Genomic DNA, 17,900 nt, shown 5'->3' with positions numbered 1-17,900 from the left:
ATTTTATTACAGCATGTTATACATATAAATTTGTACTTAATAAAGGCAGCATTTATTACCTTTTTATGGAATCAACAATCTATAAATTTAAATTATCTATTAATATATTTTAAAAGTTTACAACTCTACAGAATAGCCGATCACGGTGAAATATATAATTTGCCAATTTTATCCGTCGGCTTCAACTACCATTGCACGAACATCTTTTTTAACTTTTAAAACTGCATTTTATCGTGTCAAGATATTTTATACAAAGCTACAATGATCATAAGAAACAAGTCATTTTACTTGAAATTTTGTAATTTAATACAATCGTATTAAAAATAAGTACGTTTTCGTAAAATAATCGGTTCTTATTCGGTAGAAAAGTCGTTTTTAATTTACTGTTAATAAGACGATTGAGAAATATGATATCTCATATAATTTACTAGCGTTTAAATATATACGTTGATATTAGAAATTTTTTTTAAATGAAAAGCCGCTATTACTTTAACTATTCTCTTGTATTTTTATATTTATTACTGATTATTACTTTACTGATGCATAAATTAAAGTATGATACGTCTTTGCTTTATTAACATAAAATATAGAATGTTAAATTCTGTAAAATGTTAATATGTATATTGTAGCACATAAACACATAAACGTAAGCATATAAAAAATGTATACACATATAAAAACGGTAAAAAATTCCAAAAATTGAAAAGTTGATATTTCTAAAGAGAATTAATTGTAAAAAGAATACATATATGTTCTTTTATCTATATATACAAATTTTCTGTTACACTTAAAATGTTAATTTTTTAAAGTATTTTTATGTTATTAATGTAGCTTATTTAATCTACCTTAAACATGTGCCTTGCTTTTGTTAGTAGTTCAAAATTATAAAATACTTTATCAATGAAAAAGAAATAAAATGAAAGATGCAGAGTATAAATTAATTTTCTTAAAATGTAGAGAAGTGGAACTTACGTTTACAAGCTGCATGTATTTTAGTACTCCAATATCTGTAACAAAATTAAAGAAAGTATAAATTATAAATCTATGAATCACATTTCTACATAAATCGTCCTAAAATAATACCATGGTATTATAATATTACGTGTAGTTACTGTAAAGTATTATTTGGTATTGAATAATAATAAAGTGTTCAATCTTACTTATATGACCTTCAAAATTTTTAAAAAGTTATTATTAAAAGCTATTATTTAAATATCATTTATATCATAAATCAAGGTATAATAGTAAGAATTTCGTCTGCTTCATCTAATATTCAACAAATAACATATCTTCAAAGCTAATATACATATGTATGTTTTTATGTACCAAATCTTAAAATTGTGATAAAAATGTTTTAAGTAAAAATTCATTTCAATCCTTCAACGCTAAGGAATTAAATTCATTATCTATGCAAACTGGATATTACGGTTTCACTATCAGAAAATAATGCGTGCAGTCTAGAAGGCTGATACCAGATAACGGTTTCAGTACGTTGAACATGTATGCAAATTACGTTCCAGTGAGACTTTTTATTTCATCATACGTTGCATAGAAATAGTAGTAGAGTATTACGGACATATATGTACTTATAAACAGGAGAAGAAGTTGTTGCTAATTAGGTTCTACTTGGCTAATATAAACTTTTTAACTAAAAAAATTTTCTTAAGTACGTAAATAAATAAATCGGTAGATTTATTCAATTATTATTTTTATATTTCTTAATGCTGGATACTACGTATCTTTTGCAAAAAAAAGACGATATATCTATGTATTTTGCTAAAAAATCATTTAATATCCTTTAAAAATACAAAAAATCATTCAAGCTCTTCAAAAAGTAATAAACCTATAAAATTATTATCAAAGATTGTGTAACTGGTCATTTTGACTGCTTTGGTGATTTCAATGATAAATACGAAATTTTTTACTGAAAACAATAAACAATAAACAATAAAATAACGAAAGAGGTACTTCGCAATATAAATCGAAAAATTTATTTTGAATATATTAGAAATGCCTTGTGCAATTATAGATAATAATAATATAATAATTATAAAACAATATCCAAAGAAATCATAAAAAACTTTTAGATACAACGCAAATATTTAAAATTGTCATACAAACGTTGATCTTAAAATATTATTTTTATTGCGAAGTTCTAATTTACGAATTGTAAATATACAAGAAAATATTTTTAAAATAGTCATTTAAATAATATATTATTGCATTTGACTAAATTTTTGAATATACGTTATTTTACTTGAATAAATAATCTTTTATTTGATCAATTTAATTATTTAACTATCGAACGAAATAACTTATTTATTCGATTTTAACACAAAATAACTTCCCATACCTCATCTCTAAAATAAAAAGTACAGAGTAGTTGAAATTATTGATTCATTGTTTATTATATTATTATTATTTATCTGTATTTCAAATAAACTCTGCTTGCGCATATTCCGTATTGCCATTCGCACTTCTACTGATTACGTCAGACATACTCTGTTCATATGCTATTGACGCATACTGATCTTTTAACATGTTTCATAATACCAACATAAATATTCTACAAGTAATCCAGAACACATAGAATCGAGCTAAAAATTTCATCATTTATATTCGTCGCTGTTGCTTATGCTATCAACGCTCTCGTATTCTCCAACAACCATAAAATCGATCATTTTGGTCATTGAAACAGGTTTGCAGTTGGCCTGTTTTCGCCGTTTCGGCAACGCCTAGATACGCAAGTCGCTAGGAAATCGATTTTTCAGTACACGAAACACACTCTGTTCCGCATAAATAACAGAAACGGTTCGGTTATATGAAATTTCCCTCGCTTGTACCTTTGAAATCAGATTTCATGCAGGTGTAAGATTTAGGAGGCTGTGAATTGAAGCGTACACGTTTCTCTGTCATTTTCGCTGTTGGTCGGGATATGTTTTCTCCTCGACAGACTACTAGATAGCAAACGCCTAGAACAGACGTAATAAATTCGCTTGTGTTTTCTTCCTTTTCGCCCGTGGGTCCGTCCACAAATCGTGAATTTAATCGAGAGCTCGTTTAGTTGTCACGATCCTTTACGTCCCTTGCACAACGCATCGTGCAACGGTATTGCATCCATGGAAAAATCTATTCTTTATCGTTTCTATTATACCAACTCTGAGATTAGATTCGAACATCGCATACGTATTTGACAATATTTGAATGACTAACGATAAGTAGTGATAGATAGTTTGCTTGCATAGATAGATAAAAGCTTGCAAATGATTTTTGACGATTAACGATATTCATTATTGTTTATTTCCAATAAATGATTAATCTTTAAACATTATTTTTGAGTCCTGCAGTACTGCAAGCGTTATAAATAGTGTCATAGTGACCTCCTCGACTAATACATAACACGAAATGCTTTTCCAATATTTAATCGAATTGATCTTTATAAGTATGACATAGATAAGTTCAAATTAGAATTTTTTCTTGAAACACATCGAAATTCTACTAGAGATTTATAACGATTCCATTTCGTTGACATTCGTAGTCTTTACTAAAGTCAGCACTTAAGACCAAAGAAACTCTGAACTAAGTTGCATCATAAGCTAACCTTAAACTAATCCTAAACAAACTTGGAACTAACTATAATCCTAACAGCATGGCACGCTTCAAACGTGTCTTTCTATCTTACGGACTAAAACCAGTCAACAATTAAATTTACGTCGCTCTTAATCACAGTCTAACGAGGACGTATCAATCATTATAGCTTGCAGCAGAGAGTTTCAGTGTTAAATTAGTTTAATGCAAATAAAATTGATTTCATTTATTGTATGCCTCTTGTTTTCGTTGAATCACAAAGGACGCTTGAAAAACGTAATCGGATTCTCTCGCAAAGTCCCTGTACAAGTTTCGCTGATATAATCTCACGTATACATTTAAAATTAATCGTTTCGCTGAATCGGATTCAAATAACTTTTTTTTGTCTCTTAAGCAATGCTTAATGTTTAAATACGTAAACTCATTGCTAGGAACTCTCCGTACATAAGAGTATTAATAATAATAATAGATAATATAACATTGTTAAAACGTCGTATGTATGATATTATAAATGATATCAGGACAAAATTAAATAAATTGTGCGTGTGTACAAACTAGTCCTTTATGTTTTTAATAAATGGACTGTGATTGTTTTATGCAATTTTGTATTTTTATGAAAACAGTTAGAGAAATGGAACCTATATATAGAGATTTGTTCCACTTATAAATAAGTAGATAGATATTTTATATATTTTTGTACATTATATACATTCCTATTAGATAAAAATATTTTTTATTCCTGATTTATTAATTAATATTACAAAAATAAACAAGTTTTTAATCCTGTACTTGCTATTATCGATTCTCTCCCCCTTTTCTTTTTCTCTTTCTCTTTGTATGTTTGTAAACATATAGCAAAATTTATAATATTTATCCAATGTTATTGCCAATGAATTATATAGTAGTAATTTCCTCTTGTCATCGATATTTTAATTTTCCTTTTTTTATGACGGTATATGACACCATGCTTTAATGAACTTTCTCCCGTAAATCACATTTTTATCTTTTGATCTTAATTAACTGAATTCTGTATTCCAATCTAAAAAAATGAATTGTGAAATTATATTATGAAAATAAATGATGTAAATTCGTTTATACATACATTTACGTATAGCAAGTATAAAAATCGAAGTAAAAATATTCAAACTTCTAATTTATAATCCAATAATTTGAGAGTGTAATATTCTTTTCATTTTTTTGTATCGTTTATTAATTAATTAAATTGAATTTCTTCCTCTCTCTTTCTCTTCCTCCTCCTCCTCCTCCCTGTTGTCAACCGTTTTGATAATAGAAATATATTTGTTTTCTATGTTCTTTCTAAGGGAAGTATAATGTACTAAAATAAAATAAATAATTTACTGAAAATAAATTCATTTATCATTTAATTAGTTAATTAATTTATAAAGTACAATACTGTTTACATACACACATTTCATAATATCGAGCGCGAAGAGTATAAACAATCTAATTATATTTTGTTTAAAAACGATATTTACTACCTGAATATAATAAAATACAAGCAATGATAATAATACTCCTTCGTTCATAAATATGTTTCTTTAGATTAACCACGATTCAAGTCGAAATTCCTTCTCAACGTTTTATCAATTTTGAATTAATTTCAATTTACATGCTTTAGAACACCATAAATCTATTTCTATTAATTAAACGCATTTAGCTCGAAATGGACTGAACTTGTACTTCTTTACCCACAATTACCTCTTTCTTGAACGCGTTTGATGCTTCAGACGTGAAAATAAGTAAAATTAATTCAAATTATTGCACACGCTATAATGTCAAATTGCCTGGAAATTGTACGTGGCTTTAGCAACGGTAATATTTTACTCAGAATGAAGAACAACATAGTTGTGCTCGCATAAATTTTATACCGAGTTTCAGTGACATTACCCAGGAAAATTAACAATTACAAAATAATAATAAACTTCTGAGTCCAAAATTACACTACTATATGTGTACCATGTATATTTCAGTACACTGCTAAGCATCTAAAGCTAAATATGGAAATTGTTAAATTTATGTGAAAATTACACAATTATGTGAAAATTACATATTTATGTGAAAATAGCACAAAAGTTTCTATTCAAATAATAAAAAAGTTTCATAGTTACGACTGAAAAGTTGCTTCATTAATTCCATTAAATAGTTTTACATTTAGTAATAATTTTATAACTTTTTCATCCAATTAATCTTTCATTAAGAAACATTTTTCAGTTATGGAACTGTGTTAATATGAAATGATGAGATAAATTATTCAGATGAAATAAAATTGTACAAACAACAGATTAAATAGTATTCATATATTTAAAAAATGTTTAAAAGTGTAGAACATTTCTACAGACAGATATAATCGTTCTAAATAAAAATAACAAATTAATTCAAAACGTAAACTTTTAATGTTTAAAAATATTTTTTAATCTAATGTTTTTATTAGAAGATAAATACAAAGAAAAATGAAAAGAATCTGTTCATGAAATTAATGTAAATTGATAAAGATCTAAAGATAACTTTTTTCATGTAAGTAATTATTATTATAAAATTTATCTCGATATATATAGAAATAAAAATAAGATGACGATGGAATATAAACCTACATTTCTACGTTAGGATAAAATAATAATAACAAAGGGAGTATAATAACGAATGTTTATGGAGATCCTATCATTAGGAAAATTAACGATTTACCAAATCCACCAATTCTATATTATAAAAGTTATAAATACAAAGAAATGTATAAAATTACAATTGAATTTGATCGTTGTTAATTTATAAATCTGAAGAATTTCATTTTATTCAAATAATTAATACTAATAAGAATTTCATTGCGCGTATTAGCAAAATAGGAGATTCTGTAATCCTTAAACGATAAATTATTAACCAATTGTAATGTATAATTTCAACGGCATACAGATGGCGTGTAAACTTCATTTTGCAACTTTTTAATAAAATTCTTTAGAATTCATATTCCATATTCCACATATTCCAACTTGATTCCTCGATTAAGTTTATAATTTTGAAAACTTCTACTTTCACGACACACGTTTAAGTTAAATCATTAACACAGTGGAACATTTTATTTTGCCCGCAATTACATCCTTGCCGGAGGCTAGACGAACGGTTCGCGACTGGAACGTTATAACGGGTACTTTCGAGAAATCACAGATGCTGCTGCCCGCACCAATTATCGCACTCGCGATGCACGGAGTGGCTTTCTCGCCGGTTCTACAATCGTGACAGTCCAACCGAGCAATTTCTCCGAAATAATTATCTCAAACTATCTGGAACGTTTCTCGGTGACCTAACACGATGACTCGAGGGAGAGCAGCAGCTCTTTCGCTTTCGAGCAAAGCTCGGTTCTCGATTGGTGAGAGAAAACACGCAACAAAAAGATGCTCTGTAACTACACTGCTGCCGAGTAACTATACTAATAAAGCATTTACCCGGCGTTGTCCGGCGAAAGAAGGCGGGTGCTACTTAAACGAGAGGGCTAGCTTCGTTAATTAGCCGTTAGAAAGTGGCTCAAAGGCGTCATTTCGTTTGAGTAGCGTCACCCTAGTGTGTCGGCGAGGAACTCGAGCGAAAACTCGAGCTTCTTCGGGTACAGGCCCGCTCGATACCTCGGCGCAGAGGATTCAAAGCTGTACAGAGACGCTCGTTAAACCTTCTCCTTCTCAACGACTAGTATTTTTGCCAAGTAGAAAACGTAAACGGCGTAGATCGGTTGAAAACGCTTTCTGGTTATTTAAACCGGCTGCTTAGAGATCGGATTCATTTCCGCTTCGTAAATAATTAGCATTCCTCTTTTGATAATACCAGACAGGGATTCTGTGGTGCAAAAGGAAATTCCAAGGAAGATAATAAGCTGGAAGTGCTCCAGCTTTCGTCTATGGGTCTTGCTGGAATTAATTTCTTTGTCTGCGGTTTGTCGAAACTTCAATGTTTTAGATTGCGTTTTGTATTTGGAATTTGTGTGATCACTTGAAATTATTGCACCAGCATCCTCTTCCACAACGTAATTCCCTTATTCGACTATTTATTGTAATCAGAAATTACTATTATTAAGTTATATCTCCTTCTTCAATTATTTTATATCAAAGTACTTCTTTTTAACCGCCACGTGACATAAAAGACGGAAAAGTAATAAAAATGAGTTTATCACATTTTCCGTGTATGGGGAAAATATATTTTTATTTATGCATTTATACAAGTTGAGTCAATAGAAATTACTAACTGAGATAACTCGTTATCTATTGACTTTCTAAAAAATTTCTAAAATGAAATTTATTCTATTCGAGCAGACTTATCGGATGAATACATCTTGACATTTTGATGCCCTTATATTAAATATCAAGCTGATCTTGAGTTTTTTATATAACAATATTTTATGTAACCACAAAAGGAAACGAAAATTTATGGCAATAAATAAATAAGTAATGTTGTTGCTATATATATGGAAGGTATATTACATACACATTTAATACATTAGACTTTCATTTAGATATTTAACTTCGTTAAATTGCCAGTATTAATAAAATTAGACAGTATAATAGCTATAGAATCTAGTAAATATTATTAATATTTAGAACATTATAATACACAATATGTAAGATTTAATAAACATTACTGTTGCGTCTTACCAATCATATCTCTAGTCAAATTGTTCAAAGAAATTTTAATTTGTGGCGACATCGACCACGGAACTTCCCAACGGCTTCGCGGTACAAAGAGCTATGCCGTCAAAGCGCAATACCGACATGCCCAATGTACCATCGATGTCCCTACATTTCTTTCGCCGAATTCTCGGAAGAACGCATACGCAGCGACCGTCGCGGTACATCTAATAAACGCGTGTGCAGTAAGAATATCGAAGGGCAACAAAGGAAAGAATCCGTGGTTTCGAACAAAAGAATTAGCCAGTCTATCTCATGCTGCGAAGTACGAAAGGTCTCGTAATAAGCAAACCCGTTCACAAAAACCTTGATTGTTATTTTTCTTCTTAATTGTTAATCGTTTGATCGTTGACTGAAATTGTTGCTTTTTTACTTGTTAAACTTTTTGTTAGCAAATCAAGCGTAGTTTCTCGTATGCACTCGTTCCAACCACCTCTATTCTCATAATAGAAACAGGGGATCAACCGGTTGGTGGCGTCGATTGTTTAATCGTAACGAGAATTTACGATAACTTTGTTACCTTTATGATAACTTCTGACTTGGAACATTTTGCTAATATTGTTAGTTCTGTTTTGCAAGAGAATCACAGACTTTCTATGGTGATAAATACACGGCCTCATGTACAAATATATTACCTAAATTTAATACCTGATTAATTACTGTTATGTAATGTATGTAAGATAATTTATTAGTACCGACAATTTGTCTTGTAAAATTTTATTAATAGTGAAGAAAATTGAATTAGCAGGGAAAAATGAACGAAGCAGTTCACTTTGATGAAACAATGGTTTCGACAAACAAGGAATCATATTTGGAATCTCGACTCACTAATCGGATCACGTCTTGTTCTTTTAACAAGTTTCTTCAGAAGTAAGATCGATTTCGGATTTTTATGTTTTGTTTTTACGCTACTTGAAAGCTTCTTATTGATGTTTTACTCGTCCTTAATCACGTAAGTTTAAAATGATAAATTTGACGATGAAGGATTTAAAGAATTTAATATGTGAATATTAGGTACTTATTTGAAGAAAAGTATTTGTCAAACACTTAATCAGTTAGTTATTTTTGACGAGTATACTCGTCATGAAGAAATGGCAATATTTTGTGTTACGATGAGCCCCATCAAAATTTTAGAAGTTCAATAGAAAATATTTATCTGATACGAAAAATTTAGATAAAAATTTTAAACGATTATTGCAAAAACACAAAATTTAAGCATAATGTCAATAGCTGTTATATAGTTGCATAATATTATATAGTTGCATAGTTGCATAATAAGGTAATTAAATCATACAAATTGTATAGAGCTACATCAAAATGCAATAATCAGAAAACCATAAAAATTTAATCCTCTGTTACATAATATTCGCTCGTAACCACTTATTTCGTTATATTTGCGAAAAGAAGAACAGCGAATTACTACGTTCAGTGAACAAATATTTCTAAATACGTAAATAAATGCGATTTGATAAGAGAAATCCCTTGATAAGTCGTAAAAACGCCGATGATAGAAGAGAATGGTTTTACTGAAGAACATGGTCGTATTTATCTGAGTAAGGCTTCTGCTATCCAGTATAGTATATAATGTACATAGGTACTTTTCACGTAACATACACCCGTTTAATTAGATTACGTGCTTAGGAAGATCGTATTTTCCGATTAACCGAGCTACGCTTTTTCTCTAAATCGATTTCCTGATGAAATTCAGCAATTTGTGCTAAGTATCTCTTGGAATCTCAAGATTAATGTCTTATTCTATTGAACTTTTGAGAAAAAAGAAGGTACAAAAGGAATAAAACTTTTTCATTTTTAACATATCGCAATTGTTCGTTAAAATAAATTTTAAATTATAAAACATACCTAGTCCTTTTTTATTTTCAATTATTTTATCATGTTAAACATATATTATTCCAATTGTAATTTTTGGTTCTAATACGATCTTCTATCAATTTATCAGGTCTGTAAACCTGAAACCGGAATTTGCCTATAAATGGCCCTAGCTGATAATGTAGTTATAATAAACTGTGTCGTTGATGCCACAAGCCTTTGTTGACATCTCACAAACATTTTCGACTCAGAACAATACAAGTTTCATACAACAGCATAGTTTGTAATAGCGTTGAACATGTCGAATTTTGTGCCTGGAAACTACGACTTGCGGACAGCATCGATTTTCTGTTACCATTTGAAGAAAACTGCTGCAGAATCGCATCGAATGCTTGTCGAAGCTTACGGTGAGCATGCTTTTGATAAATCACAGTGCTTTGAGTGGTTTAAAAAATTCAGAAGTGGCAATTTTGACGTGAGGAACGAAGAACGTGGATCAGAAGAGTGTGATCTATTATGAGCTGTTAAAACCTGGCGAAACCGTTAATACTGAGCGCTACTGACAACAAATGATCGATTTGAATCAAGCTTTGCGTGAAAAACGACCAGAATATCAAAAAAGGCAACACAAAGTAATTTTGCTTCATGATAATGCACCATCACATACAGCAAAACCGGTGAAGGAAGCGATCGAAGCGTTCAGTTGGGAAATACTTTCGCACGCGGATTACTAACCAGACTTGGCTCCGTCCGATTACTATTTATTTGCATCGATGGGACACGCACATTCTAACCAGCACTTCACTTCTTACGAAAATGTTCCAAAATGGCTCGATGACTGGTTTGCCTCAAAGGAGCGACAGTTTTTTTAGCGTGGCATCCACCAATTGCCAGACAGGTGGGAAAAATGTATAGCTAGCGATGGGCAATACTTCGAATAAAATATTTTTAATCATTTTCATACAATAAACGTGTATTTTCTATACAAAAATTCCGGTTTCATATTTACATACCTGGTACCTGTGCCCTATTAATTACCCGCCAATTGTAGGAATATTTATGTAAACTTCCTAAGAGTTCAAACGCGGATAAACCAAAGGACTTTCTCTGTTAATGTGATCTTATTTGTCGTTACGGATAACCGATTTGCCAAACAGTCAGTACACAGACGGACGGTTAGAGGAGAAGAAGGATTTCGAGCATTAGAAATAGACACGGTCACAAGAAGGAAATTTTTATTTAGAGTATCGAAGATTGACAGAGATAGAATGGTAGTTTAGGACGTGGAAAATCGATTGTCGATTTTCAGGTAGACATTGTACAGAACTTGTTATTTATTGTTTACTGTTATAGATTGCTATTAATTGTTGTTTACTCCTGTATTTCATTTAAGTATTTTTACAATAAACTCGATTTTCAGACTTAGAATCGATCCCTAGATTATCCAAATTTAAACATTATATTTATATTGTAGGAAATAAAATCGTATTATAAAATATGTACATATACAGTTACGAGCGAAGTCCGCAAAGCGCGTGCCAGCAGCCAGAGTAGGCTTTGTTGAGGCAATATCAACATAATACACAGCTATCCAACACAAGTTCAAAGAAATACATAGTTGAGTAGCAAATATAATATGTACGAATAAAATTGACATTGTTCATCACTGAGTGAACAACACTGTTTTTTTCTTTTTTTTTTTTTTTTTTTTTGTCAGGTATGCAGCGAATATTGTGGATAATAATAAATCCATGTGGGCAGCGTCACGCTAAGTTGTTCCTATTTTATTCAACTCAGTCATATCGTTCCTTTCGAAACGAAGAAAATATCAATTAATGAAAGTATATGTAAGATATCATACAATTAATTCTAATTTCGTATTTTTAGTTAAAAGTACTTAACGCAACAGTATATTACGTAACAGGTACTTAAGTTGCGTTATACGATACGAAACGTTCTTTCAATGTTACATTTCATTTATCCATAAGATTTTCGTAATTGAGCCGCGAATTGTTATGCACCTGTAAGGAATTTAAATACGCAAAAACACATGAAACATCGGAAGTAAAATACTAATTACAATATTTATTAAGTGAAACATGGTTTCTGCTTGGGTTTGTATTAGGCTTCATCTCTTTAGTGATACTCATAGAAATATAAATGTGCATAAATATCTGCAGCAATCTATAGTGAACTTTCAATCCCTAGAAAATAATACGTAATTTTAAAAATCAACTATTTACAACAATCAACAACTTGCAACCAATTAAAAAAGAATAAAGAGTATGCAATAGCTCGAAACGCCCAAACATTCTACTTCATTTCTCTCTCCTAATCGCCTCGTTAAAAACACTTCAATTCTTCAAGCAGTCAATCGAAGCAAAAAGGATCATCAACGTTTTCCAAACAGTGAACTCTCACCCCGACGCCTATCCTTTTCGTCCCTCGTAGTAACTATGGAGAAAAAGTGGCTAGCAAGTTCGCATGCGTGCAAAAAGCCATTCACGCTCGCGCCAGTCATCATACGTGAGCGTAATTAAAAAAGTACCTTAGCAACGGCGGCAAGTTTTTTCCCGGAACTTTCCTCGCTTCGTAAACGGAGCCTGAGCGTTTCCGACTGAACTCTCGAGAGTCGAAAGCGTCGGAACTTCAACTTCTGTGAATCACGGCGACGCAATTAGGTCGAACACAGCCATCTCGTGGAACGAGCCACGACATGATGGCCAACATTCGAAGAAATGGCGAAAAACAACGTCCATCTTGCCAGAGCGGTACGCTCGGCTGCGTTTTCACAGATTCACACGAAACTTCGTAAAACGGCAAGGCTTGAAAGCCTTCGACATGCGAATGTATGTTGTTTGCTGTGTGCGTCATACTTTGTTCAGCGAAAGAAAGACGAATATGAGACGAGAATGCACTCGAGAAAGGAAGAAAAGAAAAGGAAACGCGCGTCGAGTGTGGACAGTAGTCGCAGGAGAAGAAGAGGCCGACAGAGTGATTGTCGGAAGTGTGGTTTAATCCTAGAACTTCTGAAGCGTGAGCCGCCATGAGGAATATACATGTACAGTGGTTGTTTGCACGTTAAATATGAACTTCCTTCTGTGCATTCTTTCTGCAAAAGAGAACTGTTTATTGAAAAAAAGTTTTTACAAAATTTGAATCTGTATATTTTCTAGAAAGAATTACAAAGATTTTTGCGTTGAATTTATTTGTATTGACATTTACCTGCAAAATAAGGTGTTATGTATTTGGCCTGAGCTCCTTTTTACATATTCCTCGTGAAAAGAGAACTGTTTTTTAAATATGTTTTATACACTGGCTAAAAAAAAGTATTTATTATGATAGCTATGTATTTATCATGTGGCACACCATTTTCACATGTAGAATAACCTCTTGTTGATTGTCTGTTCCTATCTCATCTAGTATTAGACAAATACGCGTACACTTGTTTTGACAAGTTTTCAAGCTCGACTTTCTCGAAAATAGAGCCACCAATATAATTTTGTTATCCTTGATCGTCCACGGTGTATAGAACCTTATTAAAAATCGCTTTATTAGCAAATGATATAAAATTGAAATATAAATTTTGAAACGATCACTTCATCTAGCATTGTATTTTTTAAATAAATTATTATATTCGAATTACGATTATTACACAATATTTACTTTATGTTTGTGTTTACTTTTTCTTTTTAATATTTATTACGTAATATTAATCTGTATACTTCTTTTAGGAACAACAATGTTAATTAAATTTCTAGAACTTTATATTTTAATAATATAATAAATAAATATTTTATACCGAGCAATCCTTGTGTCAGTTTAGCAAATCTCAATCATTGTTGTTCAATGAATCTTCAGTTATTCACTTTGAATTGAATTTTCAATTATTCACTTTAAAATGTCTTCTCTACAAGCAGTAATTTTAGAATAGACTAATTTTAGAGATTATAGAATTTAGTTTAATAATAGTTTAGTAATACTCAGACTAAAAGCTAAATAATGTCAGACGCAATTATATGTACTCAGAAGATTAATATGAATTATAGCGTAATTTACATATCTTAGATAATTTTTTAATGAGGACACTCAATCAGATAAAGTCCGCCAAATTATACTTGTCATTTGTTCTTAATAATTAAATCGAGTTACGTACTTATTATTTGATAATTTATGGAAGCAATAAATAAATTATACTCTATCGTCAACTCCGATTTTAATTACATATTACCTACTCAATATAATTCGTGAACTTGTACCCTTTCACTTTGGTAATGGCCATTAAAGTCAGATATCACAGAACATAATTGTGGAAGCCAGTATAGAATAACATTATACAACACAATGAGAAAAATATAAGTAGATACAGGTATTCCTAACAAATTAACTGAAATTATTTTTTGTTGATACATTTTATATAGGTATATTATTGCTAAAATGTTATGTTACATTACCTACTTTTTAGATACTCATTCATTACGGTTTGTCTACACTCTAAATACGTCAATTACTTTAAAAATTAATAGTACAAATTTTATACAAATTATGAAAATGAAGAATATGAACTTATATATATATATATACTCGTATATATATATATATAATATATATATATATACGAGTATATATATATATATACTCGTCATTGTATTTGAATATTAAACTATATTAGTGTGTATCGATAATAGATGAATTTTAGTTCATAGAATATGAACATAAGAGTACATAGAGTAGTACTGAAAAGTATTTTTTACGACGATTACAGTCGATATTAATAGTTGCAAACGATGCCATGAATGAGAACTAATAACCATTAGGGACAAAAGAATGAAATATTATTGATTAATTAATTTATGTACACTTTCTATGTGTCTCGTGCATATTACGTTATTTTCAAGCTTTCCGTTAGTGTTAGCTGTTCGACAGATCTGCAACAACTACGCATGACAATACGTTTCACTAACAAGAGTTGCGAACGTGATCGGTTTCCATATTCGAACCTCGTAACCGCACGTAAATTTCGTTTCATGGCTAACGATGCACGTTCCATTTTTCCACCGCGGCTTGAAAAATAATAAAAAGCCTTCGAAAGCAGCAAAAATCACGTTTATGTTGGTTGCTATACCATACGATGTATTTACCATTAAGACCACGTTATTAGCAGATATCAAGGTCCCTTCCAAACAAAATTATGTTTTGCTTATTTTTCAAAAGATTGGATTATACGGGTACGTATAAGGTGTCTAAAGCTGGATTTTTCAAATTTTATGGACTGGTATCTAGATATCAGCTCAAGTGCCATTGTAAAGATTCAGGCACGAACCGTGCGACTAAAAAATGGAAAATGAAGAAAATGGGCGCGTTATAAAAGTTAAGAGATATTTAAACATCTAAAAATTAAATGCTTACCATAGAAATTATCAAAAGAGAATAAGAGTTATCTTACAGAAATGTAGGAACAAAATTATTCTTTGGGATCAAATAATATTGAGATGAAATGAAATGATCGTCTTAGTTAAACCAGTTGAACAATAATTTTAGGATAGTACAAGATATATGTGTAAAAAATATTTTGAAATAGAATTATATATTTATGCAGAAAAAAATATATGTATATATATATTCTAAAAAATAATACACACACACACATATATATATGAGAGTCGAAATTCATTACTTTTTATAAATATTAAAAGATAGAATTTTTCTTAGGTGGTTCAACCATTATTGAACTGATTAAAGAATAAATTTTATATAAACGTCTTTTTAATAAGGTCAATATGTAATAAATAATCTAAAACGATTAATTTACATTTATAGAAACGAAAAATAATAGTTATGTGAATCACACAGAAGCCACATTGATTAACTTCATAAATTGAAATATAACAGAAGGTTATAATGTAGCTATTAGAAACATTCTTTTTTAATTTTTCTCGAAACTTATTTTTACAAAAATAATTCATTTATTTTTTTGAGAATTGAACATTAATTGTACACTAGAATAGTAAAGTTAAAAAATGTACACAAAAATGAACTTAATCATTTTAGCTTTTGGGAATATGCATGTATGGGACGATACTTGTCAAAAAATAAAAAATAATGCAGTACTTGACAATGTTAGCACAATGTGATTATTGTTGCTACTAATTCTTTTCTTTGAATTTCAATAATTAATTAAAGTACATCGATAGATATATCAACCATCATAAATAATACGTTCATTTTACACTCGGTCTTATTTTAATTGGAAAAAACGCAATGACATCGAATTCCATTTAACTTTTGCTGACGATGCTCCATGCCTTTATTTTAGTCGATTGCTCCATTCAATAAAAACATACAATCTAATTCGACTGTGCACTTAGTGCGCAAGATTATTTATAGAATGTGACAATAGTAGCCAGATAAATGTTCCTTATTCTCCCTAATCTCGCTAATATAATATGCTCTATTATTTCTGAAATATGTATTACTCTCACCAGATGTATCTTTTCTATTGGAAATATCCAACTTTTTTATTTCACTGCCATTTTGTATTTAATTTCATTAATTTATCAACTATATTTATTTTTTTTTCTTAATTAATTCTTCATATCAACTGTTACATTAGGTTATTGGCGACTCAGTTGAAATGAGTTTTATTCGTTGTTCAACATTATTTAGTGCGTAATAAACTTAAAAATATCTTGATTTTAGTTTCTATGTTTGTACAAACTATTTTAATACAAATATTTCGAATCAATGTTCATCTCAAAAATACATTTTTGTTTCATTTTTGAAAGAAAAAAATAAAATTTTTTTGCATAAATATAAATATAAAGATAATCAATTAGATACGTCGTATGATGCATGGTGCAATTATTAGATTGTTGCAAAATTTAATTCAGTCGCTATTATGTGACTCAAAGTATACTTAAAGTATAAAAACAGTTAGTTTCTACCATACTCATTCATCACTCCTTCAATTTTCTATAATCTCTACGTATTACGTAGCCAAAAATATATATATGAGAAAATATGTCTCTATAAAATATAAATATATCTCTAAAATAAATGTAATATATTTTTGCTATGAATAACGACATTAATGTGGAAAATGGAATAGAAAAATAATAGAAGATCCAGTAAACCCTTACATTGACCTAATACTTCTTCCAGCTGCAATAATTCATACACAAAATGGAACCAATATAAAAATACTACAGGAAATAAAACAAATTCCAAGAAAAATAACTTCCACAACAATTTACTAATTCTCTTAATTACAATAATCATAGTTAACGGAATTATCCTGTTTCCTATATATAACAAATACCTATACATTTTAAACTGTGTTCTACCATCCATTATTCCAACACTTTATCCTCTTGACAGCCTAACAACCGATCTGCGTCATGTTAAATTCATCGAGGCTTCGTTGTGCAATTCCAAAAGCTCGTAAAAACAAGTTCTCTTCCTTCTGCAGCCTCGAAACTCGGTTTTCTAAACACGAAACATCTCGTGAGCCGCACGCAAGTTGCATCAATTGACATGAAAATCGGTCGTGAACAAAAGGTGACCTGGGTAAATGCAGCGGGAACACGGGAATCGAAGGGTTTAAGTTTAATTGGAGAGTAACGCGATCAACAGCGCACGTTGGAGGGGAGTACGGATAAAATTACCGTAGCCGCATTTTCTGCACTGGCATTTTTAACAAAGATGGTCCGATTCCAGAGTAAACACTAATGAGGTCTCTCGAAGAACAAAAAGGAAGAACTTCACCCCAGGTAGCAACAGGCTTCCTTGATATGTGTG

The 17,900-nt window shown here is 30.4% G+C and overlaps 2 protein-coding genes and 1 long non-coding RNA gene across 23 annotated transcripts in view; 1 reads left to right on the top strand and 2 right to left on the bottom strand.

Moving 5' to 3' along the window:
- The window catches only part of LOC126917895 (5-hydroxytryptamine receptor-like), a 318,089-nt gene that overhangs the window by 129,257 nt on the left and 170,932 nt on the right, over positions 1–17,900 (bottom strand). For all 13 annotated transcript variants that reach the window (XM_050725350.1, XM_050725373.1, XM_050725326.1 and 10 more), the window contains one exon: positions 973–1,007. The gene's annotated coding sequence lies outside the window, so the exon portion shown is untranslated. The remainder of the gene's footprint in view (positions 1–972; positions 1,008–17,900) is intronic.
- Positions 1–17,900, top strand: part of LOC126918090 (uncharacterized) — a 702,612-nt gene that overhangs the window by 606,687 nt on the left and 78,025 nt on the right. The window lies entirely within an intron of this gene.
- Positions 1–17,900, bottom strand: part of LOC126917565 (protein cycle) — a 366,148-nt gene that overhangs the window by 270,787 nt on the left and 77,461 nt on the right. The window lies entirely within an intron of this gene.

This window comes from Bombus affinis, chromosome 1 (genome assembly GCF_024516045.1).
Source record: "Bombus affinis isolate iyBomAffi1 chromosome 1, iyBomAffi1.2, whole genome shotgun sequence".
Taxonomy (NCBI): Eukaryota; Metazoa; Arthropoda; class Insecta; order Hymenoptera; family Apidae; genus Bombus; species Bombus affinis.
This window is presented reverse-complemented; position numbering and strand designations above follow the sequence as displayed.